Consider the following 24299-nt stretch of genomic DNA (forward strand, 5'->3'; position numbering starts at 1 on the left):
CTAGTCTGAGAACTTGAAAACTGCTACACACTGTATACCATCATTGCAACCTTATTAGCTTCAGCGACCTTCTCTGTAAGACGTAGATGGTAGCATCCACCGTGCTTACCTTACAGGAATGCTGCAAGGACCAAGCCAGACTGTGAAGTCGGAGAACTAGCAAGCTCTGAGTTTTCCCGACTTTGTAAACTCTCTGTTCTACACTCCGGGCAGGTTCAGATTTCTGCTAAGTCAAGCTCCTGCTACAAACCTAAAAACGTCAAGTCCCAGCTTTGATCCTACCAAGGATATGGGAGTCCATCTCAAAGCACAAGACATTTTGTATCAAGCCACGGAGTGAGGGGTTGCAGACATGTGAGGAAACAGCATCTGTCTAGCTTGCTTCCTTTTTTCCTCCGCTTGCAGGTATTTGGCAAAGCAATCTGAATATTCCAAAAGGTCACCCTCTATCTCGCTTCTTTAGAAGTTGTGTCCGTAGTGGCTGTTCTGTGCTACAGTTGGTAAATTGATATTTAATACTTTTCACTTCTGAATCTTATAATGGAAAAATGAAATAAATGTAACATGTGCCAGGATATATACCAAAATTATAACCAGTACCTGTTTGGACTGCTGATAATTACTTTCTTCTTCTTGCTGACTTCTCTGTATTTTGTGCTTTCTTTTTTCATTCATTTAAAACATATTTACCTAGGGATCAGACAGCTGGAAGGGGCGGTCCTGCAATTCACATCTGAATTCCAAATCTTGCTGCTCTCCCACCTTTCCTTTGTGTTTATAAACCAGTGTGGATTTGTTGTCATTCGATTAGGGGGCTCCTCAGGGATAATGCTATGTTTTTGGTTTCTTCTCCTCCTGCAATTTCTAAATTTGCAAGACTTCTCAGCCGGGCCTGGTTCTCACCCAATTAAGAACAGAAGCTGTTTTCTCCCCACTGGGCATCTATAAAACACCAGGATGGACTCTTGTCCTTCCTCGGTTTTGAAGCCACTAGACAAAGATTTGAACCCAAATTCAAATTGGCTGGGTGACTTCGGAGAAGCGTCTTCACCTCTCTGAACAGCAGTTTTGCCATTTGTAAGATGAGGGAGACAATACACGCAGGGTAGGTGGTTCTAAGGACTTGACAAGATAATGCATATAGGAAGGGCTGGCCCCTAGTAGAGCCTCAATATGTGATTGCTGTTAATGAAAGTAGTCTTGGGAAACACTAGATGCTGTTCTAGGCTGGGGGATGGGGGAGAGGAATTCAGATTGTTACCAAAAGGTAGAATCATGCAATCAAGAACTCTGGCTCAGGCCTCTAATGAACTCAGTTCTGAGCCTCGACTTCCTCCTCTGTAAAATGGGCATGATAATGTAACTTACCTTAACAGTGGTTCTCAAAAGGTGATCCAAGGACCCTGGAGGCCCCCAAGGCTCTTTCAGGGGTCCCTAAAGTCAAAAATCATTTTCAGGGGCGCCTGGGTGGCTCAGTCGGTTAAGCGTCCGACTTCAGCTCAGGTCACGATCTCGCGGTCTGCGAGTTCGAGCCCCGCGTCAGGCTCTGGGCTGATGGCTCAGAGCCTGGAGCCTGTTTCCGATTCTGTGTCTCCCTCTCTCTCTGCCCCTCCCCCGTTCATGCTGTGTCTCTCTCTGTCTCAAAAATAAGTAAACGTTAAAAAAAATAAATTCGTTAAAAATCATTTTCATAATAGGGCAAAAATATTACTTTCCCTTTTCACTCTCATCCTCTCACACATATACAGTTTTCCCGAGGCTCTATGACCTGTCATGGTTGTCATTGCTCTGACGGCTAACGGAAAGTGTGTCTGTAAATCCCTGTTTTCATTTTTTTTCAATTGAATTTCTAATACGGTAAACGTCAATAGGTATACAGCTCACATGGGCAAAAGCTATTTGGGGTCCTCAATAATTGTAAGAGTTTAAAGAGAACTGAAACAAAACATTGTAAGAATTGCTGCCCGATAGAGTTGTTGGAAAGATTAAGTAGCAACTGGCATATGGTGGACAAAGCACTCCATAAACATTACCTTTACCATCACGGATTCCAAAGCTCCTGAATCATATCAGATAAGGGTCCATCTACTCCACCTACGCGTAGAGCAAATTGAAATCATAGCACTTAATGCAAAGTCACCCTTGGTTTATTCCCTGCTGTTTGTTTAGGTAGTGAAAGTTCAGTCCATGTTAAACTTTGAACAATTTGCAGACAGCAGCACATCAGAAACCTCCACAGTGTCCATGACATAGAAGTGACCTGTAGACAGGGGGACTTGGTGGACAGTCCAGAGGACTACCCTGCTTGGCTCAACCCTGCCCCTTCCCACCCTGTTAATCTCTCACCAGCCAGAAGCAGATGGTAACAAGGTAGGGGCACAGGAAACTTGACTTCTAGAAAATGCTCCTAAGTGATGGACCATCAAAAGGAGATGCAGTCTCAAAATGGGAACAGTTTCCTTAAGGCTTCCATAATTTCCGAGGAAACAAACTGAGAGCTGCACTTACTTTGGGGCACGGGGAGCGAAGTGACCTGGAAGAGTCAAGGGTAAGCAATATAAAATTATTAAATTTGGCAGGGGGGTCCTTTTTTCCCCCTGTATTCTTCTGGCACACCCTTGGGGGAAGAAATATAAAACAGTATTCTTAGATTCTCATGTTTATGGCAAATACATTAGGATCTTAGAAGTTATCAAATGAGTCTGAGAAAGATGCAACACGATCTGGGTCATGGTCTGCGAAGAAGTTCCTAATGAGTACCTTAAGAGCTGCATCAGCGATACGATGCATCGCTTCTTGAGTCTGTGAGCATCACACAAGAGACCCCTCCCAGGCCAGGGCCTTGTTGTCTGCGTCATTAAAACACACACACACACACACACACACACACACACACACACACACAAACCAAAAAACCACCACCAACAAAAAAACAAAACCAACAGACAGACCCCACATGAGCAATAACCGAACAAACAGGTGCAGACCAGTAAGAAAATTTTGCATATGAGCTATTTTTATTGTCAAAACTTCTGGAGACCCAAGGAGCTCTGTTAGAGAAATTGGAGCCCCAGGGGAGACCCTAGAAAAACGTTGTTCAGCCAGTTTCTTGTCCCCAGTCTAGAAAACGAAAATGTCAAAAGGTCACCCAGTGCCTTGGCCACGCAGTCAGCCCCCTAGGCCAGCCGTCCCCACTCCAGTCCCCGTCCTCGCCTCTGGCCACTCCGCCGCGCACGGCCACCTGTTGCGGTCCTGGCGCCCAGAGCTGCGTCGCAAACCGCCGCTAGAGTTCGTTCTAATTCCCCGGAGCAGAGGCTGGCAGGGAAGCCCCGACGCTCCGCGCCTGCTAATCCTCAGGGCGGGCGGGGACTCCGCAGAGCCTCCCAGCCCCAGGCTCCCTTTGTTTTCTCGCTGCGCTCAGACTGTCAGAAGTAGACCCCAGACAACATCCCTCGGCCCGGTTCTGCTAGTGCACGCCTGCGCCCAGCTCAAGCCGGGAAAGGCTGACGCGTCCACATGCCCTTGGAGGGGAACCGGGTCCGTCCGGGCAGGAATGTGCGGCGCCGACAGGTTGCCCGCTGAGATTCCGAAGCGTCCCCGGGATCCGAATTCCTTAGGGCTCCTCAGCGTAGCACTGCTGCAGGAACGCCGCGCCCAGAACGCAAGTTCACGGGTACCGTGCCGCAAGCGAAGGGCAGCGAGATCTTGGCCCGCCCGTACTCTAAAACGCCCGAGGGGAGCCAGGGGGCGGCAGTTAGGGATCTCTTCCCGCCGGGAACGCCAGAGTCCCAGTTCCGAAAGCGACCCGCCCAGCTTCCGAGGGACTTCCCTGCGAGCGCCGCAGGGGTGTGCATTTCTCCGAGTCTGAGAATCCCAGCGAACGGCGGCCCGACAAGAGTTTAAGTCAGCTCCCGGGGCGTCTGTTTGTTTATTGGCTCTTAAGGGAAAAAGTTTGAGGATCTCTAACTAACCTCAGACCTGGCGCAAGCGCAAATCCCCGAATCTCCCCAGCAAAAGTCATCTAATTTCAAGTCGTTATATAAGTGGGGGCTCTTTCTCACCCTCCCTACCCCAAGCCCTCTTATTACTATTCCAGGAGCAAAAACGTGTCTCGCTTTAAAAAAAAAAATAATTTTTTTTTTTTTTTTTAGTTATTATTTCCCTGAGCCGGGAGAAGGGAGAAAGCGCAGGCAGCGCCCTGGGCGCGTGGCGGCCCCACCCGAGCACGACCCCTCGTGCTGCGAGAGGGACGCGGGGATCTGGGGTGCCACCCGCTCAGGGCCAGCAGCCGCGCCCCGCGGTCCCTCCGTCTGCCACTCCACGTGGTCAGGATCAACAGTTTGTTGAGCTCATCAGTGACACCTTGAACTTTTCATAAAGAAAATGGGTATTGCACCAGGAGGGTTTGGCCGCGGCCGCCGGGCCGGGTCGTGCTTAATATTCAATGATCTCGCTCGCGCCTCCCCCTCCTCCCCTCGCAGAAATTCCACCGAGTCCGTTACTGGGCTCAGACTTTTAAGTTAATTTACTGCCCACCCCCCCCCCCCCAACCTCGGCTAGTATCCAGCGCCTTTAGGGCTAACCTCCCCCCCAGCTCCCGCCTGAAAATGACATTTCGCCGGCGTCTCCGGAGGGGGCTGAATTTCACTTTGTAACTTTCTGCGGAACCCGAGCCCGGGTGGCAGCTCGGGTGGTGGTATCGTATGCAAATACGCATGCTGACGTTACAGATCATGTGGGTTTTGGCGTAGATTCCCCACTGATCGAGACATTTTTTTTCCCCTTTTTTTTCCTTCTTTTTTTTTTTTTTTTTTTTCTTTTTAAAATTTTGGCCACTGTTCCCCGTACGGGGGCTTTTCCTGTCCGTCTGTCTGGCAGGCTGGCCGTGCCCCTCTTTCCCACGGAGCCCGAGCCCGGCGCCCGGTGGGGAGTGGGGAGTGGGTGGGGGGAGCCAGCAGAGTTCCATTTTGGAACGCCCGTGCCGCGTCTCCGCGCTCCCAGCCCGGGTCCCCGCGTCCCCAGCCCCGGCGCAGGTAAGAAACTTCGCCTCGGCGCCCGGCACCCCCCGCCCGGCGCCGCCAGCCCCGAGCCCCGCACGCCGGGCGCCGGCCACTCCAGCCCAACTTTCCCACCGCCGCCGCCGCTGCCGCGGCTCCCGAAAATGTGTTGTTAATGGGACTTGGCCGGGTTTGTGATTGGAAGAGGGGGTGCGGAGAGGGGGGGGGGGTGCGGGCCCTTTCGGCGGGTGGGAGGAAAGAAGAGGATCCGGAGGTGGGGGGAGATTTTTTTTTAAGAGTTTTGATTACAAGTTTGGATAAATGGGAGCCAGACCGAGGAGGAGGAGGAGGAGGAAAAACATGTCTACGTTTCCCTATGTCGACATAAGCCACAAAAAAATATGGCGTCCGCTTTCGACAGGGCGTTACGTAGACCCGACTCTGTTTTTATTTATTTATTTCGTGGCCGGCGCCCTCCCCTCCGTGGCCCAGCTGCGGCGCTTTGTGCAAACGGGGCAGGTCCCGCGGGGACTCCGGCGGGACGTGGCCCCGGCCCGGCGGGTTTGGCGGAGGGGGGGGGTCTGCGTGTGCGAGCTGCCCTCCCTCCCCCGCGCTCCCCTCTTCTCCCCTCTCCCGGTGACGATTCGCCGTACTGTGGTGGCAGGAAGCATGACGCCGTGGGCTGAGGCTGCCTCTGCTCTCGTCGCCGCCGGTGGCTGCGGGCGGCCGCCCGAGCTACCTGCCGGGGGGCAGGGCCGGAGCGCGGCGCGGGCCCCACGCCCGGCTCAGGTGGCGGGGCGCCCGCGTGTGTGTGTGTGGGGGGGTCCGGGGGTGGATTTCCCCCCCCCCCTCGCTGTCCGCCGCCGGCCGGCCCACGCCCGCGGCCGCCTCTGCCAGCCGAGCCCACGCTCGCCCCCGGAGCGGCAGCTGGCGCTGTGGCGTCCGCCCCACGAGAGGTTCATCTTTGTTGGTGTTGCGGCGTCTTTGTGGCTTCCCCGGGACTTGGTATCCTCGCCTTTGCAAACTTGCCCTTTCCCCCGGCCGCTCTGCAGGAGGCTGCGGAGACGGAGAGCAGCGGAAAGTTGGAAACCAGTGAGCATCACAGGACGGTCCCCTTGGCCCCGTAGCTGTGCGGAGAGCTCGGAGGCGGAGGAGGAGGAGGGTGGCTCGTTAGGCTGGGGAGAAAACTTGGGGAAGCCAAGTTGTGATTTGCTCGGGCTTCCACCTGATTGATCGGCTTCAAAGCCAGTGGGGTCTCTGCCTGCCTTCAGCTGTTTGGGGATGGCCTTTTGTTTGTCCGGAGGTGGGAAGGGGGAAGGTGGGGGAATGGTGACTTTCCCTGGACCCGTCCCCTTTGGAAGAGGTATTGCCCGGCGGGCCCCCGGGGTCCCCTGAGTCTTGTCAGGCCCTAGAGTTCTTCCCCCACCTGATCTCTGATGATCTCCTTATCTCCCAAGTTAGCAGCTCACCAGGTCTGAGTCAGGCCCCATGGGCAGGTTTTGGAGGGGCAGGAAGTCCCCCTCTTCATCCCCTGGGTAGTTCAGACCTACACTTACCCTCTTAAAACATCACACACACACACACACACACACACACACACACACACACACACGCACAGGCACACACTCTCAGACTTGCAATACACTCACACTCCTTTATGTAGAGCAGAAATTAATGCCTGTTGAAGTGAAGGGGTGAGCTTCTGAGGGCTCTTCAAGATTTCAGTCAAAAGGTGATTTTCTATTTATGAGGGCCCTGAGTTTAAGCAGTTCAGTCCCAGGGCAGTAATGTCAAAAAGCATTTGGATGACAACCAAGTGGAATAAATATCTTGTAAAATGGCGTGTTTAAAAGTAAAAATAGATTAATGGAACCCTCAAGTGCTTCAATGGAACTAACATAAAGGGTTGATTCAAGTTTAAAGGGAAAATTATATTAAGCCATATACACATCTTCTTTTACTGCCCGGGGGGTGGGGAATCTACAAGTAAGACTGAAATGTGTCACCGACAGGAACCTGTGATCTGTGGGAATCTCGTTGGTGTGGAAACGCTGTGCTCTTTGATCGTTCTTGTGTGCATGTACCTTCTGGCCAGGTTTGATGTCAACTGGGATCCAGCTGAAGTTAACAGCTCTTAAGGGGCAATTCAGAGGTCAATGATTTAGGGGACATCAGATGTATTAACCAATCCCCATTTAAAGGAAAAGATCGAAATGACAGTGTTTGTGGGCACTCCAGAAGGGTATTCTCCTGATGTAAATGCAGCATATCTTGACATGCGGAAAGGAGATCCCCACGCCAACGGTCTCACCTCCATCAGGGCTGTGGGATTCAGTGGGATGCCTGGTGCTTGGCAAAAAGAATAATGACAATATTTGATAGTGATTGCTAATGTTTACTGTTTTCATATGCCAGGCACAATGGTTAGTTTTTTGTGTGCTTTATCATTTAGTTCTTAGCATAACCCTGTGAGATAAGTGCAATTATTATCCTCAGGTTACAGTTGAGGAAACTGAGGCTCAAAGAGGTGAAGGAATTTGCCCAGAGCTGCAGAGCAGAAAGTGAAGTCAGTGTTCCGAGCCGGGTCCTATTTCTTAGCCTTAAACGCTCCTGTTACAGCAGTTCTCATTAGAACGAGTCCTCATTAGAAGGGAAAAGTAAAGGGACAGGTGTAGTTATGAAAAAGAAGGAACAGTGACACTGCCCTGGGGTCTGAACTCCAGAATTTTCCTGGGTTTTATTCCTTCATTCACTTATTTAGCAGCTACGTGTTGATTTATTTGTTCATTCAGCAGCTGTGATAGTCATCATCCTAATAAGAGTGCAATCATTAAACACTTTTATATGCCAAGAACCCTTATAAGTGCTCGTGATTATTTTGTCTTCGTGACATCCCTGGGGGGTAAGTACTGTCAGTCTCTCCTTTTTATGGATGAGGAAGCAGAGGCACAGAGAGCACAGAGGTTGCCCAAGACCAAACAGTAAGAGCACCAGACCCCAGAACACGCACACTTTGACCCCAGAAGAGCTCACTCCAGTGCGCTGCGCTAGACATTATGGAGAGACTGGCGACAGAAAGCCCCCCAACCTCAATGCAAAACCCTGCTCCAGGCACTGTGGAGGTGCTGGCGGGGTCCAGACCCCCTACCCCCGAGGAATCTGAGCAGACCGGCAGGCCCAATCAAGCAGGATTAACTAAGTGCTGTAATTGAGAAAAGTACTGCGGAAGCACAACGAAGGGTGTAATTATTGTGCTCTGAGGGAATCGTGGAGGTTTTCCTAAAGGGGGTGGCATCTGAACTGACCCATGGAATGAGAAGGAACAATGTCTGGAGGTGTGTCAGATATGATTGTGTTCAGCTGTTAGCAGCAGAGATCCTGACCACTGGTGACGTAGCCAGATGGGGGCTTACTCGTGTCAGACAAGAGGGGTGAGTGGGACGATGCCTGGGCTGTACCACTGGGGACCCAGGCTCTGTCTTTCCACTACACCATTCTTAGCTATAGGCCTCCGATCCCAGGTGTGTGTTCTTGAGGTGGAACGGTGGCTGCCGCGTGTCCGGGCTTCACATCTCCATCCCAGGAAAGAGAAAGCAGGATGAACGAGGCATTGAACATGTGCCTACTAGGGCTTTACTGTTACATTGGGAAGAGATGCCCCTCTCAGGGACTTCTGTCCTTGGTTCATCAACCAGAACTGCACTGCCTGGCCACCCACACGTACCAGGGAGGGCAGCCCTGCATTTTTAAGGTAGGCACATTGCTGCCGTGAACAAACTGGGGTGAATGGTGGGATGGTTGTTGAGTTGGCAGATAAAGTGTGTGTGGCCTAAGAGGAGAAGAGGAAGAAAGGTATTTCTGGTGAAGGTAAAGCTGTGTCCTGGAAGCCGAGCATATTCTGAGGAGGTGGAGAGGGGGATGGAGGGACAGTTGTGCAAAGAGATGATTGCAGACTTGAGGGTGGACGTGGAGGAGGGTGGCTGGTAACCCATAGGTACTGGGGAGCTATGGCAGGTTTCCGAGGACGCGTGTCAAGCATTTAGGGAAGGTAAGACTGACAGCAGTGTGCCTTGTGCAGACAAATCAGCTCGGTTCTGGTTTGAAATAAAAAGTTTCAGACCAGGGGACCAGTTTTGCCTTAGGGCAAAAAGAAGACCGAGTGCAGTAAGAAAGTGAGAGATGATGGGGAGCTTTCCTTTTAGATCCTGCCAATAGGAATCCCAAATTAACCCAATGCTAGTCAGCTGTTACAAGGACATAAGTAGCTCTCCCTTTTCATAGCTCAGTTACTGAAAGCTGTGGAGGTAGGTGCCATTACTCCCCAGACACTACAGTTGGCCTTTGTCCTGATCCTCAGACTGCTAGGTATTACCTGCATCAGAATAGCTTTGGTCATGACCGTTGACCTTTGCTTTAAATGGACAGGATGGTATCAGGAGGCCTCAGAGGCCCTTCTGTTAGGTTCCCCACTCTGGATTCCTCCAGCAAGGACTGATTCTCTGCTCAATTTATTAGCTACTCTCTAAACCTCAATTTCCTTGTCTCGAAAATAGAGATCGTTCTAACAGCTGCCTGATGAGTTGTTGTGAAGCTTTGGAAGAAATTTGTAAAAGAGCTGAGCACAGCGCCTAACACTGTGTTCAGCAAATATCACCTGCTGTCACCATCATCACCACCACCAGCATCATCACTGTCACTGCCACAACCTCTGGCATGTGACTTTATTGTATCCTTGAGATGCCAAGTGATTAACATACATGGATTTTATCATTGATTCCAAGACCCAGACTGCCCCCGTCTTATTGCATTCCCCCCCCTCCCCCTCACGCATACGCACTGGTTAGTGGCAGGTCCGAGTAACCACTGAAATGGAAAGCCTTCCCAGAAAATCGCCATGAGACCCCGGTGCAGTGTTCAGGTAGGATAATGTGCTGTGTCATAGTCAAATCCAGACAGCGCGGTTCTGAAAGGATGCCTGACTACTCACATGGCCCCGTGGTAGACGATAAAGTAGACATTGTTTTTAGTAGTGACAAGGTAGTTTCGTTTTTAACTGAGGGGTGTGGGGGGGGAGTCCCTCCTGGTTCCCCTCCCCCACCCTTCTATAAGGCCCCCTCCCGGCATCCAACAGGTTGTGATTTTAAGAATCACCCACAATGTGTTTCCTGTTCCTATGCTTATAGTCTTACTTTTAAGAGGGGCCGATTGGGGGTGGTGTGAGTGTGTGTGTGTGGGTGTGGGTGTGGGTGTGGGTGTATAACAGACCCCCCCCCACGGAGAAAAACAATCGTGACAACAGTGTATCAGTTTCCACCCAAACTTTAAAATGGAATAAAAGAGGCCAGAGCCAGAACTGATTTTCTTGCTTACCCCTCTTGTTTACCACCCTGGTGAACAATTTTCAGTAAAAAGCCACAGTGCACACACTTTCTTCCTCCCCTCTGCCTGCCTCCACACCTCTAGTACTAGAAACACTTAGTGGACATTAAATCTTATCACAGGGTGTTTCGCTGCGATAGAGTTGCCACATAGAATCTGCAGTGAATGAAATACTTGTACTGTTGATCCATGGGGAATCAGTATTTGTAAGGAGCGTGCCCCCGGCGTTCACTTTGGTGTAAGAGATCTGTGGTATGTTTTGGGGGTGCACAGGCTTGGTTTGGGATAGAAAAGTGAGAAGCGTATGATGGGTTTCCTTTTGGGTTTCAAGCCATGCTTGGTTTGCCCCGCAGGGGGAAACCAGCAAAATCTTGGGAACCATTTGCTGTCCAATTCAGTGTGGGCAGTGGACTCATGGATCTCTGGGGCCTCAGAGAGTGTCCAGATTGAGTTAGCTCCTTCTTTGGGAGGGAATCCTCCCTGTTGGGGGCCCTGGACAGACTGTGGGAGAGAGGAGTCTGCTGTTGAGAAAGGAAGAGGGAAGACGTGAGCAAGAGTTTCTGGGCTCCGGGTTCTCCTTGGCCCGGTTGGATGCCTGCAGCTGCAGCTTCTAGACTCCGAAACATCTGCAGAAAACCAAGGAAGGACCAGAAGTCTAAATTGAGGCAGCATGCGTGCATGCCCTGGCTGTGCAAACATTATGGTTTAAGTCAGTGTTGCAGAAAGACTCCAGAAAAACACTCCTCGGTGGGGCTGAGGTCCATGCCCCACCCCCAGCTGTCTTGCTCCCCCTCCCGCTTTGTCCCCTCTGACTGGTGAGGCTGAACGAATACGAGGTTCCCTATACCCCCAGAACACCACAGACACACAGTGTTGCTGCCTTAATAACAGCGATCGTCACCCAGATTGAGCACCTGCTGTGTACCGGGCCCTCTGCTAAATACTCTCACTATGTCATTCAGTCTGACCATGAGTAGTACTTTGAGAGCAGGGTCGTAGCCCAGTTTTAAAGACAGGAAACCAGAGCTCAGAAAGGTTGGGTACTTGCCAAAGGTCACAGAGAGAAAGTAGCCAAGTCAGGATTCAAATTCAGATCAGTCTGATCCCAAAGCTGATGTCCTTTTTTTTTTAAGTAGTTTTTTTTTTTTTTTTAATTATTTTGAGAAAGAGAGAGACCGAGCACACAAGCCGGGGAGGGGCAGAGAGAGAGAGAGAGAGAGAGAGAGAGAGGGAGGGAGGGAATCCCAAGCAGGCTCCACACTGCCAGTGCCAAGCTGGATGTGGGGCTTGAACCCACGAACCGTGAGATCATGACCCGAGCCGAAGTCAAGAGCAGGACGCCTGACCGACTGAGCCACCCACGTGCCCCCCAAGGCTGATGCTGTTAGTCATCACCAGGTCTTTCCGAAATCTTGTGGAGGTGCCCCACCCCAGCCTAGGAGGAAGTATGGGGAGAAGAGACAGTTTTAGAAGGTGCTTCTAGACGCTCTGATTGCTTTTCTGCTAAAGGGGTGTAGGGGTGTGGGCGTTCATGCATGCGTGAGGATGCGTGTGTGTAAGTTTAGTCAAAACAAGAGAATTCCAAATCCATGCTTGTGATCCAACTGCCCCACCCCAAAAAGACAACTCTAAAGCCTCCAGCAGTGTCTATGACAGAACATTCCCCGGGGGCCCTGCCCCCTTTCCGCCCTCTCCTTGGCTGTAGGGAGGAGGAATCCCAGCGGGCTGCAGGCTGCGCTCCCGGGACTGATGAGAATCCGGGTGCTACTTTCAGGATGCTGAACAGCCTTGCCAGCCAATAGGGGAAGGAGATGGAGGGAGCAGGCATTGGGAGAGGAGATGGCTGTGTTGCTGTTTTTATACAATAAAAGAGGATCATTGTAATTGGGAGCCCTTGAATCATAACACGTCTGCCTATGGCTCCCTCCAGCTGCAGAGCCATTTAGTTAAATAGCGCACAGAAAACTCCTTTCAGCAGATATTACTTTCCCGCTGTTCTTAAATACAAGACTGAGCTGAATTGCTGCAAGGACAAAGCCATCTCAGCCCGCCCCCCCCCCCCCGCCCCGGGTATACCCAGAGCCCTCGCGGAATTTCCCTGGCCTGTGGAGGAGGACATTTAGAAATTATTTTCCTTTGCACTGCACCCTTGCCTTTTTGGAAACAGCTCCTTTAAGATATTTGCACACAGTCTGGTCAGAGTTGGATGTCATAGTCAAGTTGTTTATGGGGGGTAGTGACCCAGAAGGGGCAGAGAGAGGCCAGGATGCCAGTGCGGGTAGAGATGGGGTGTGTCCTTGCTTTTGGAGGAGGGCGGTGGGAAATGGAGAGATATGGACCGACAACTAGAAGCTGGGAAGACTGCCCTCAGGTCAAGAAATTTAGAGGAAGGGATGGCAGTGGCTCCAGGCAGGAGCAGAGAAGAAGCACAGACCCTCACCTAACCTCCCCTAACAGAGCGCCGAGGGCTCATTACCCTGTACTTTCTTCCCGGGAACTTTGTGTTACAGAATTAATTAGGAGAATGCAGTGAACTTCTGCCAGAGCCGCGCAGTTCAGGAGAGTGGAAGATTTCACAGTGTTCCCAGGAGCAGGGGCTTTTGGGCTCACAGAGCCACAGAGTGGACACGGTTTGGGTCACTCCATGGGTTAATGGTAGACATTCCAAAGATGGAGGGCTGTATTCAGCAGCGTGAAATTGAACACGGCCTGACGTCAGCACTTTCAGAAATGGGATTTATGGGTCTTCTGGTACAAACTCTAATGTCCTCTGGGGTCCCTGGAGGAAGATAGTGGGGACCGGGGGATGAGTCTAATAGCAACATGGTGCATTAGTGGGATCAAGGAATGTTCCAGCTGGGAGAAACTTCAGGGAGCACTTAGTCCATCTTAGGGAAACTGAGGCCCAAAGAGGTAAGGGATTTGCCCAAGATCACACGATTATATGGCAGAGTATTACTTTCCTCTTCTATAGCTTGAGGCTCTTCGGTTTCCTCGAGCCTTCCCTAACCTAGCCTCTTTTCCTCTGTCCAGTCAACGAACACCTGCCAGAGGACGAAAACGACATCCCTGCCCTCAGGAAGTCCTCAGTCATTTGGCCCTTAGCAACTGCACTGATCGTCACACTGACATTGTAGGAGCAATGCTGAGCCCTTTTTGTGGATTAGCTCATGAGAATCCCAAGAGATACAAGAACCCTTTTATTTCCACTTAACAGGCGAGGAACAGCAGAGTGGGAAGCCCTCTGTCCGAGGTTTCTGGGAGCCAGGCAGTCTTCTTCCGTACTGGTGCTCCCCAGGCATGGGCCCACGCCACCTGTCCTGCCCTCTGTGCACCTGTGGCTCCTCCATCACTGATTAGAACCAGAGGCCAAGCCACCAGCCAGCGCCGAGGGTAACACAAGGATGCACGTGCAGTTAGGGCTTGACAAAGGGCTTTTTTAAAAATGGTTTTTATTTATTTTGAGAGAGAGTGTATGCATGGGAGTGGGGGAGGGGCAGAGAGAGCAGAGATCATGACCTGAGCCGAAATCAGGAGTCAGACGCTTAACTGAGCCACCCGGGGAAGACAAAGGGCTTTCTTGTGCATAGTTGGTTTTTTTCCCCCCAATGTGTCGAATGCCAACTGTATGTAGGTTCCTCACACCCTCACACCATCGTCCAGGTCGTTTGCACAGCAGCCCTGCTGAGCAGATAGTGTGAAGGTCAGGGCCAGGATTCCAGCACAGGTCTGTGGAATCCAAGACTGGAGCAGTTCTAGCCACATCAGGCATGCTGCAGCCATAACCCACTGATTGGGAGAACTCTGTGGGCAGGGACAGGTCACTTAGGGATACAGAATCACCAGTTGACTGCCCAGGTTAGTTTCCCTGATGTCCCCCTAAAAGTAAAGGAATCTGAGGCACTTCAGGCAACTTTCAGCTGAGCAGCAGATACTTCTTTGAGCATGTGAAGAAGTACCAATTATAATGTATGGGGCAGTATGTGCCAAGCCCTGTGCAGCTCTGTACGTGGGTCCCAGAGTTAGCCCCTATTTTAAAATAGCTTACGGTATAATGTACATACCTTAGAATCCACCCAGGTATAAAATGTACAACTAACTGATACCTAGTGTATTTACAGTTGTGCAACCTTCACAACAATCTAGTTTTAGAACATTTCTGTCATCCCAAAGACAGATCCTGTGTCCATTAGCAGTCACTTCCCAGCCCCCTCCCAGCCCCCTTCCCCAAGCCTTAGCAACCTCAGCTACCTTCTGTCCTATAGACCTGCCCTTGTTGGACATTCCACATGGGAGAAACCGTGTAATCTGTGGTCTTCCCTATTTAATTTCTTTCGCTTCACATAATGTTTTTGAGGCTCATCCGTATTATAGTATGCATCTGTACTTCATTGTTTTTATGGCTAAATAGTATTCCATTGTGTGGCTATGCCTGCGAGGGCTGCCATCACAAAATGCCACAGACTGGGTGGCTTAAACAACAGGCATTTATTTTCTCACAGTTCTGGAGGCTGGACGTTCAAGATCAAGGTGTCAGCACATTGGTTTTCTTCTGAGGCCTCTCTCCTTGGCTCGCAGATGGTTTCCTTCTCACTCTGTCCTCACACGGCCTTTTCTCTGTGCACACACATCCCTGGTGTCCCTCTGTATGTCCAGATTTCCTCTTAAAGGACACCAGGCACATTGCTCTAGGGCCCACACTGATGACTTGTTTGAACTTAATCACTTCGTTAAAGGCCCTATCTCCAGGGTCATTTGGGTGGCTCAGTCGGTTAAGGGTCCGACTTCAGCTCAGGTCATGATCTCACAGTTCGTGGGTTCGAGCCCCGCGTCAGGCTCTGAGCTGCTGGCACAGAGCCTGCTTGGGATTCTCTCTCTCTCCCTCTCTCTCTGCCCCTCCCCTGCTTTCTCTCTCCCTCTCTCTCAAAAATAAATAAATAAACATTAAAAAAAATAAAGGCCCTATCTCTGAATACAGTCACATTCTGGGGTCCTGGGGATAGAGCTTCAATGTATGAATTGGCGGCGGGGGGGGGGGGCAGAGCACACATTCCAGCCCATATTTTGTTTATCCATTCACCTGTCAACAATTGGATTTCTACATTTGGGGCATTATAATAATGCTGCTGTGAACACTTGTGTGCAATGTTTGTGTGGAGGTGTGTTTTCATTTCTCTCGGGAGGATACGTGGGAGTGGAACTGCTGGATTGGATGGTCACTCTATGCTTTCCTTTTTGAGAAAACGCCAAGCTCTTCTCCAAAGTGGCAGCACCGTTGCACACTGCCAGCAGCAGTGCATGAGGGTTCTGATTTCGCCGGGTCTTTGCCGGTCCTTGGCATTGTCGTGGGTCCCATTTTACAGGTGAGGAAACTGAGCACAGCGTGGGGAAGGTCAGTCACATGGCTAGCGGGCAGGATTCACGCACGCACTGGTCTGACCAGTGAACTACCCAGGGCCTGGACTGGGTGAGGCAAACGAGGCACCCAGTGTGCAAAATACAAGGTGGTGCTCGCTCCCGGGCTCCTGCAAATGCAGGGTCAGCGCTTGAGAGGGAGTGCCTCCTTGAGTTCTGTGTCCTGGGTGCCTAGTTTGCCACTGCCTCACCCTTGTCCTGGCCTTGCCACTGTGTGTAGGGTACTGTGCTCGGTATTGGGAGCAGGGGAAGGGACACAGATGACCAAGCCACAGCCTCTTCCCTGGAGGTGTTCTCAGTCTAGCTGGGGAACGTGTGCATTTGCTGGTCTACACAGTGGGCCTAGCTGGACTTGCAGGCCTGGAACCCCTGCTGCTAAGGCCGCTGTGTGAATTATAGGGGGTAACACCTGTAAAGTACTTAGCACAGCACCCGGCACCGAGGCAGTGCCCTAGAGATGCTGGCTCATATTGTTTTGTTATCCCCGACATATCTCTGACCTCATGTGCTATGAGGCTGCCTCTGAGTCACTGTGGTTTGAGGGATATCCTAGTGCCATGAATCGATGACTAGGGGCCACACCCCTACCCCACAGAAGGGGCCATCACCCAGCGAGAGCAGGAACTGGTCATCCAGGCTCTCCTCAGACCTGCCGAGCCTGTCCTGGCGGACCCTGGTGGGTCCTGTCCCCAGAGCCCAGCGCTGGCTCCACTCGAGGTTCTGGCATTTCCTGGCTGGGCTGCAGTGACGCTCTTGTGTCTGGCTGTGTTACCTCCAGAGCCATAGTGTGATTCCTGTGCTCCCAGGTGTGAGAAAGTACCTGATGGATAGTGCTTGAGGCCGAGGTGAGGCAGGGAAGGGTGGCTTCCGGTCCTTTCTGCTGAGCTGACAGTCCCCTGGTTTTCTCCAGCTGGGAGAAAGAGCCCTGTGTGTGGCTCCACTTATAACCAGATCAGCCTGCGGGTCTTTCAGGGTTGGGAGGGGTGCACTGATTGATCCTGGTAGGGGATTTGTGGAATCAACTTCAAGATTTCTGGATATAGAAGATATGTGCCAGTTACAAAAATGATGGGAATTTGCGGTTCTTAAATACCACATCTGATCGTGTTTCCTTACCCTCCTAAAAAGCTCCCCAAGTCACTGGTTGTCCAGGAGTCACAAACCCAAATGCTTTCAGGGGCTTTGAAGGTAGTATAGAAGAGTGAAGGGGTGAAGTATAGGGCAGTAGAAAGCAGTGGGGAATGGGTCAAAGTGGAAAGCATATGCCCAGTCTAAAGGCATCCGAAATCAATTTTTTCCCATTGTGCTTTCCTGTCTATTCTGAGGACTCCCACTTAGTAACTTCTAACCCATAGGATCAAGTCCAAATTCCTGACCCTAGCATGGTGGCTCTTGGAGAGCTGACCTCTGCCTACCAGGCTTATTCTACCATAACTAGTTCCCCCGCCCCCTCTGCCATATGCCCCACACTTCGGCCAGACAAGACTGATGCCTAAACCTTGTGTGCCGTCCTTTCCTTTTCATTCCTTTCCACACATAGATTCTTTTCCCTGGAAAGACTCATCCCCCAAACTTAGCAAGACCTACTCATTCCTGCTATAGAGATACTTGCTCCCTCCTCCGAGAGGCTAGTGTGCCATAGAAATAACCCCTTATAAATCTTAGCAGATAAAATAGAAAAAAAATGGATTTTTGTCTGTTTGCACATCTGTTTCCCTGGAAAACTGTGAGCCACCACCCCCCCCCCCAACCCTCGCCGCAAGGGAGACTTTCCTATTTGTCTCCACGTTCCCAGCACCAGCACAAGGCTGGCCCACTTTGTAGGTTCAAAATGAATATCTCTCATGTGATTGGATTGTTACTGAGGATGAGTAAAGGACCCTTTACTGTTTGGGAGCCTGTGCTCTCGGTCAACACAAGTTGGCAGCCCGATGCGTTGCTGCTCGCTGCTGCCCCTGGTGGCAGGTTCTTGACACTGCCTGGAAGGACAGTCAACTTGGACCATTTTGTAACAGGAAGCAGTGGAGGAAGCTTCCGTCCCAGACTGGTTTTGTCCCGGATTCAGGATCTTTTGGCCAAACTCTGCCAAGCCGCCTGCCTCCCTGGCTCAGCCCTACTGCCTCTTCTGGAATCCCTGGCCTATCTGTGCAGCCTGGATCCACTGTCTCCCTCCGACTTGTCCCACGTGACACCTACAGCACCGTCACAGGTGTTGTTGCAGGGTCTTTCTACTGCTTTCAATATTAAACTTTCTTTTATTTTTATGTTTTTTGCAAAGTCTGAACTTGAGACCAAACTCCACTGTAAAGGTGTTAGAGAGAAAGGGAACCAAACCGATTGAATGCTACGTACCACCCATTGAATCTTGTTTTAAATTGTTTCATTTTCCCAATAACCCCACTTGGTAGACGTTTTTATACCTATTTTATGTATGAGAAAATTGAAGTTTTAAGAAATTAGCTTGCCTGAGTTATACGGGAAATGGCCGAGCTGGGATTTAAAGCCAGGTCTGAGTGACATCAGACCCCAGGGGATCTGTGGCCACATCACAATGTTGGAGTGTTAGGTAAAGAGTATTAAGAGTCTGTGTTGGGGCACCTGGCTGGCTCAGTCGGAAGAGCATGTGACTTCTGATCTTAGGGTCGTGAGTCTTTGAGTTCCACGTTGGGTGTGGAGATTATTAAAAAAAAAAAAAAAGTCTGTGTTAAGTGCCTTAGTACATAGGATACCAGGGAAACTAGTTCTGTATTCCCTTCCAGAGTTTAAGATTTTGCTTATGAAAGCCTGCACAGGTAGAATTAGTAACAGGAGTGTCTTTTTCCTTTCCCTTACCAGGTGCTTCTTGGCCAGTTTCTCATTCTCAAGATATTTGTCCTCTCACAGTTTCGTCAACAATTTTTCCCTGCTCTGGGGAGGCAAGAAAAAAAGTACCTGTCACGAGAGAGATGGCCAGATTTACTAAATCTTCATAATCTTGCTGGACCATCTCATGTGATGGGAAGATGGTCTCACTGAGATTTCAGCGTACTGAGTGTGTGGTTGAAAATAACTGGCCATCCTGTGACAGACGTGCATGAGCCTTCTGGAATAGGCGCTGAATAAATGTACATGAGTCGTCAGTTATGATGCAGTGACCAGTAAGCCCCAGTATCCTAGTGGCTTAACAAAGCAAGGTCTATCTCTTAGTCTTTGGAGGTGTGCTGAAAGGCAACCGGTCATCAAGGTAGCTTTCTTCGAAGCTGGGACTTAGGGATCCAGGCAGCCTTGACTTGGTGGGCACAGCATTTGAAACAATTGGCTTTCAGGCTGCTGGAGCAGAGGAAAAGAAAATCAAATGGTCACATACGCACTCCCTAAAACTATCACCTCTCCTCCCCCTGCCTAACTCTAGGATGCTGGGAAACCAGGGGGTGGGGAGAGTGGATGTGAATATGAGTGTTTGGTGAGCAGTACATATTTCTGACCTGTGAAGCCCTGGACTGGCCGTGCTATTCCAGCAAGTCATTGTTCCTGTAAGCCTGGCTGGGGATCAGGGAGTAAAGAGGATCAGTGGCAGAGCCCAGACTTGAACACAGCTTCCAGACACTTAGTCCGGTGCCACTTTGGCTCTAAGGACAGCGCTCAGTTGTCTCTGTCAATTGGGATGTGGAGGAGCCGTCCTAATGCTCAGAAAGGCCACCAAACACTAAAAATAATTTTTTGCAACATCTTTACCTTTCTTATTTTGTAGAATACCATTGCAGTTTGGATTTACATTGAACATCCAATGCGGGGTAAAGAAAATGAACGTTAATGAGCCCACAGCTGCTGCCAAGCACTAGTGAGTAACTCTGATGGCCAGCATTTGCCTCGAGAGCGCGATGTGCCAGGCGGATTCTCAGCTCTATGTGGACAAATTTATGTACTCCACCCAACTCCCCTAGGAGGTCCTTTACTGTTAATTTCCTCCTGAGAGAGGCCTGATTATCTGTATATAACAGATGAGGAAACTGAGGCTCAGAGAAGTCACATGGCTAGGAAGAGGCAGAGCCCAGCCTCACAGGCAGATCTAGCTGATCCTTAACCCAACACTCAATTCGTGAGGTTTGGGAGTATGTTGGGGGATGCAGGAAAGGCCTAGGGTTGCGTAGCGGTGCTATTCAGGTGAGTAGTTGAATGCTTTGGGGGTATTCTGCCATGCCTGTCTATTCCGAGGTGTGCCGGAAGCGTTACGGATGCTGGACATTTGGTTTATTCGTACAGGAAATATTCAGGAACCTACTATGCATCAGACACGCTGGTAAATACTAGAAATACTGAGGTGCTTTCAATCTGATTTATTTCTCCGTGGGACTTTCTAGATTTTCAAAAATGTCCTTGAAAGATAACTTCAGGACCTGGATCATTCCTGCCTGGAATGATCATGTATTTGAGTTTTGGCTTCAAGAACATGGCCTGTGGCACCTGGGCTCTGCTTGGAAAGCAAGGACCCCCTTCAGCCAATTGATCCTGTGATTGAACAGCCCAGCGTTTGTTGGTTACCAACTTCGCACTAGTTCCTGTCTCAGACGGTCAGCCAGCCGGTGATAAAGCCAACATTTGAGATCACCTAGTCCACCCCTCTGAGGTTTTATAGTAGAGGAAACCAAGGCTCTCTCTAGGTTGTGAAATACTCTAGGCCCTTCTGCTTCTTTAAAATGTTTCAGTCTCAAAGCGCATCCCAGAACAACAGATTTTACCAGTGATTCAAGACGTGTTCCTCCCTCTACTGCGCTTCCATTCAGGAATGTTAAGGATACAGGGTTCTACCCCTCTTAGGCACTTTATACCTTTGACCGTGTGCCTTTCCATTTACCCCGGGGGCCCAGGGCAGGAGCGCTGACCAGCCTCATCTCCCGCCTAGCCCCCCAATTTGAGGGGGTGATTGAGGAAGCAGTCCCTCCATCATGGAGAAGGTAAAGGACACGTACAATGTCAGATGATTAGCAGTGGAACCTGGGCTCCAACCCTGTGCTTTTTGCTTGTGCTTCACGTGTGTGTGTGTGTGTGTGTGTGTGTGTGTGTGTGTGTGTGTGTGCGGTTTTCTTGCTTGTTTTTCGTTATTAGAATTTTATGGCCAAGTTCTCTGACAAAAACTAATCATTTTAGACTTTCAGGGTGGGGGGGTGGAGGTGGGGGAGGTATATGTCTGGGGAAGTATGTCTATTAAATAGTTTTGGTTTTGGTGAACATCACATTTTTTCACTCAGGGTTTAAATTGCGGAGTTTGGGTCTCCGAAAGTAATGGCATGACTCGGTTATCTCCGCGGTGAGGAGAACTTGGCTTTCGTGATCCTGGTAATCCGAGGAGGGGCCTGCAGGGCTCCATCTTCCTGACCGTGAGAAGTTTTCCATCCAGGTGACAGGGCTGGATCCGGGGCTGTGGGCAGCCTCCCTCATTCTGAGATTTTGGAGGAGTCCTGTCCTTCTGCCCGCCCACTAACCCTCTGCCTTTGCTTTGCACAAATGACGGGCATTTGAATTTACTTACGAGAAAAACAAAACGCTTTTGACTCCTGTAGCTCATCTGGTGGGGCAAGCGTCCGTCTGTCTTGCGGTTCAGATGCCCTTGATGACAGAGGACCCCAGCCACTATTACATCTCTTTCATCGTGGCTCCATCACATCCTGCCCTCCTCTCCCATCCTGGGTTCACATGGTAGCTGTGTGCCAGGCCTGCAACCCCTTCCGAGAGGGGCAGGAACCGTGTCCTGGACAGCACGGTGGAGCCCCAAGCTCTAGTGGCCACCCCTTGCGCAGAGTAGTTGCTCAGTAAATATTTGTGGAATTTCTGAGGCAGGCAGCACTAGTGAACCCACAGTGACCCTTATCCGGGACACAAGCTGTTGGAGATTTGGCACATGGGTCATTTGTTCTGGCAACTAATGAAACATCTTTGCACCATGTGCTATCGGCAACCCTAAATGCAGGTTAACAGCAAATGCTTGCATTAGTCATGAGGATAGCTAGTGGTCACTTCGTGCCAAGTCTTTTCCCAAGGGAGGAGAGAGCAGTGGAGGGCGGGGAGGCAGGGTGGGAGGGAGAGAGGATGGAAATCATATTAAACCACAGGAATAAAAGAACAAAGAACACAGGTTTCCCCCCCCCCCCAGTGAAAACCATGTGAGAGGCTTGCCTGAAAGACTTGTAAAAACATAACAAAAACCTGCAGCTGGAAGTTATATCTTGTGTAGACAGGTGCACATGCATACACATACACGGGTTATACACACGTACACACACAGGTGAACACACACGCCCACGTACCCACACACAGGTGCACACGCACACACATACACACACATACACACAGCTAAAACGTAATACAGCTGAAAAGTTTAATTTGTGAGTCTTTTATTTGACAGGACATAGGTATTGTGTACAACCTTAGTCGCAGAAAATACACATTGAGACTAATTGTTTTGTAAGTTCTGAGCTGTAGATACTCTGTGAATCAAGGCTTTTAATGAATGAAAAGACTGTTTGTGTAGGGTTGGTTAAAATAACAACCCATGAGAAAATTCTTAATCCTAGGTTTGCAGAAGGGGACTATTTATTGCCTAATTACCTACTTCATTGTGGGTGCCTATAATAAAATTCTCAGGTTATATTGGGCAAAATTGGGCAAAGTGTAGTTTTTAATAAAATAATTTTTTAAGTAAACATATTCCTGCAAATTTCCCATAATGCCCCTTTTTGTGAAATGAGTTTCATAAGTTGGGACTTGACATCTTTCCTCATGAACAGGATTTTGACACGGAGCTTCTATTCAGGGGCTCTGGAAACACAAGGGGAATGTTTTCATTTCAGAAGAGGAATCTAGAAAGCAAGGAAGCAGAAATGTTTGGCAGTGTCCTCCCATCCCCCCCCCCAATCACGTTTGGAGGAAGGTGACTGCCAGTTCTGGACAGTCACTGTCTTTCTGTTCAGATGAGCCCTCGTGGAACTTCCCCACGATTCTGGAACAAGTGCGTGGCCTGAAAGAAATTCCATGCACAGATGGGAATCAGGAGGCCTGGAGACACCCAGCTCAGCCACCCGCTGCCTGCTGACATTGAGAGGGTCGTTCTTTCCCTCTCCAGCCTCAGTTTCCCTGCTCGTAAAGTAGGGGTGACCTTACAGCCTCTGAGCCACTTCTCTTCCCTGAAGTGTGCAGGGCGGGTTGTCTCTGCCCGCTCCAGGTTGGCAGGACTTCTGCAGGTAGGGCCGGCTGTCAGATGCCTGCTGCCACCCTGGCTGCCTCCGAGCGGCCAGTTGACTCAGACCTTTCTAGAAGCCTTGTACAAAAGAACTCGACTTTCCACCGAAATTGCCCGTGGAACTATGGTGACGTTTCCTTGGAAAACCCACGTGGTGTTGAGCAAGCAGGCTGCTCCGTGCAGCTGCTGACAGTCCAAACTCCCAAGGCAGTGGGTCTGCAACTGATTTACAGGGAAGCACCGAGAAGGGGCGGCTGGTGGGGGGTGGGGGTGGCTGGAGAGAGGGCTGGCAGGTTCTCAGGTCCCAGTGCCTGGCTGGAAAAGTTAACCGGCCATCTCCTCGAGGGGGACAAAGCCATCTCCGCGAGGGGGGACAAAGCTGGCCAGACCTGCCCTCCCACCCCTCCTCCTCTGGAATGCCATGTTTATTTATGGCTCTGTGGATCCCTGTTTCTCTTGGGAAATCACTTCTCCCAGGGCTGGGGGAAGCTGGCAGGATGTCTCCAAAGCAGGCTCCTTCCCCCCCCCCCCGCCCCCAGCAGTTAGAGCTTTTGGACGCCAGGGATTGGGGGTGGGAGATGCCTCAGGAGAACAGGAGGAGGTAGGCCCGCAGGTGGTGTTGGGGACTTCTGAGTGGTCAGCCTGGATTAGCACCCTCTCCTTCCCCCTTTCCGGTTCGGTTTGGAGCCTGGAAAGAGGGTGGGGACTTAAAAGTGAAAGCAGCCAAGCAAAAGCAGCCGAATTTCCCTCTCCCTTCCCCCGCCCCAGCGAGCAACCCCAAAATGATGCCAGGAGCAGAGGTGCGAGGGCTCTTAGGTTAGTAGGTGGTCAGAGCCAGACTTGGTGGTTTAGCCATCTGGTGTCTTTCTATTCGAGGCTGTGATGGTGGCTCCGGGCCCACCTCACATTCCTTGCCTCTCGTCGCTTCCTCCAGAGACTCGTGCTAGAACTCACTTTCCAGCTCTACCCTCACCTCCACGGGGAAGCCTTCCCTGAAGTGGTCTCTGCCCCTGCCCCTCCAGACCAGGGTTTCTCTACGTCAGCACTGCCGACATTTGGGGTCAGGCAGTTGTCTGTCGTGGGGGCTGTGCTGTGCCCCTTGGGGTGTGGAGAGCACCCCTGGTCCTCCTCCACCAGATGCCAGCAGCACCTTCCCCAAAATGCCTCCAGATGCAGCCAAATGTCTCCTGGGGGGAGACCGTCCCCTCTTCCCTCCCTCCCCCTCCACTGCCAACCTTGGGGCCAAATCACATGCCCTGTTCTGTTTCCTTCACAACCCTCTTCCCTCCCTG

At 50.8% G+C, this 24299-nt stretch overlaps 1 protein-coding gene across 2 annotated transcripts in view; it reads left to right on the plus strand.

The window, feature by feature from the left end:
• Positions 1-4790: 4790 nt before the first annotated feature.
• The window catches only part of ZHX2 (zinc fingers and homeoboxes 2), a 162199-nt gene continuing 142690 nt past the window's right edge, over positions 4791-24299 (plus strand). Inside the window, exons 1-2 of one of the 2 annotated variants that reach the window (XM_047074139.1) lie at positions 4791-5033; positions 19522-19611. The gene's annotated coding sequence lies outside the window, so the exon portion shown is untranslated. The remainder of the gene's footprint in view (positions 5034-19521; positions 19612-24299) is intronic. The other variant, XM_047074138.1, reaches the window with a different exon arrangement.

The sequence above is a fragment of the Lynx rufus genome, unplaced genomic scaffold (genome assembly GCF_022079265.1).
Source record: "Lynx rufus isolate CCGP_SWC_20201006 ecotype Redwood Valley unplaced genomic scaffold, mLynRuf1.p SCAF_12, whole genome shotgun sequence".
NCBI classification, from domain to species: Eukaryota; Metazoa; Chordata; class Mammalia; order Carnivora; family Felidae; genus Lynx; species Lynx rufus.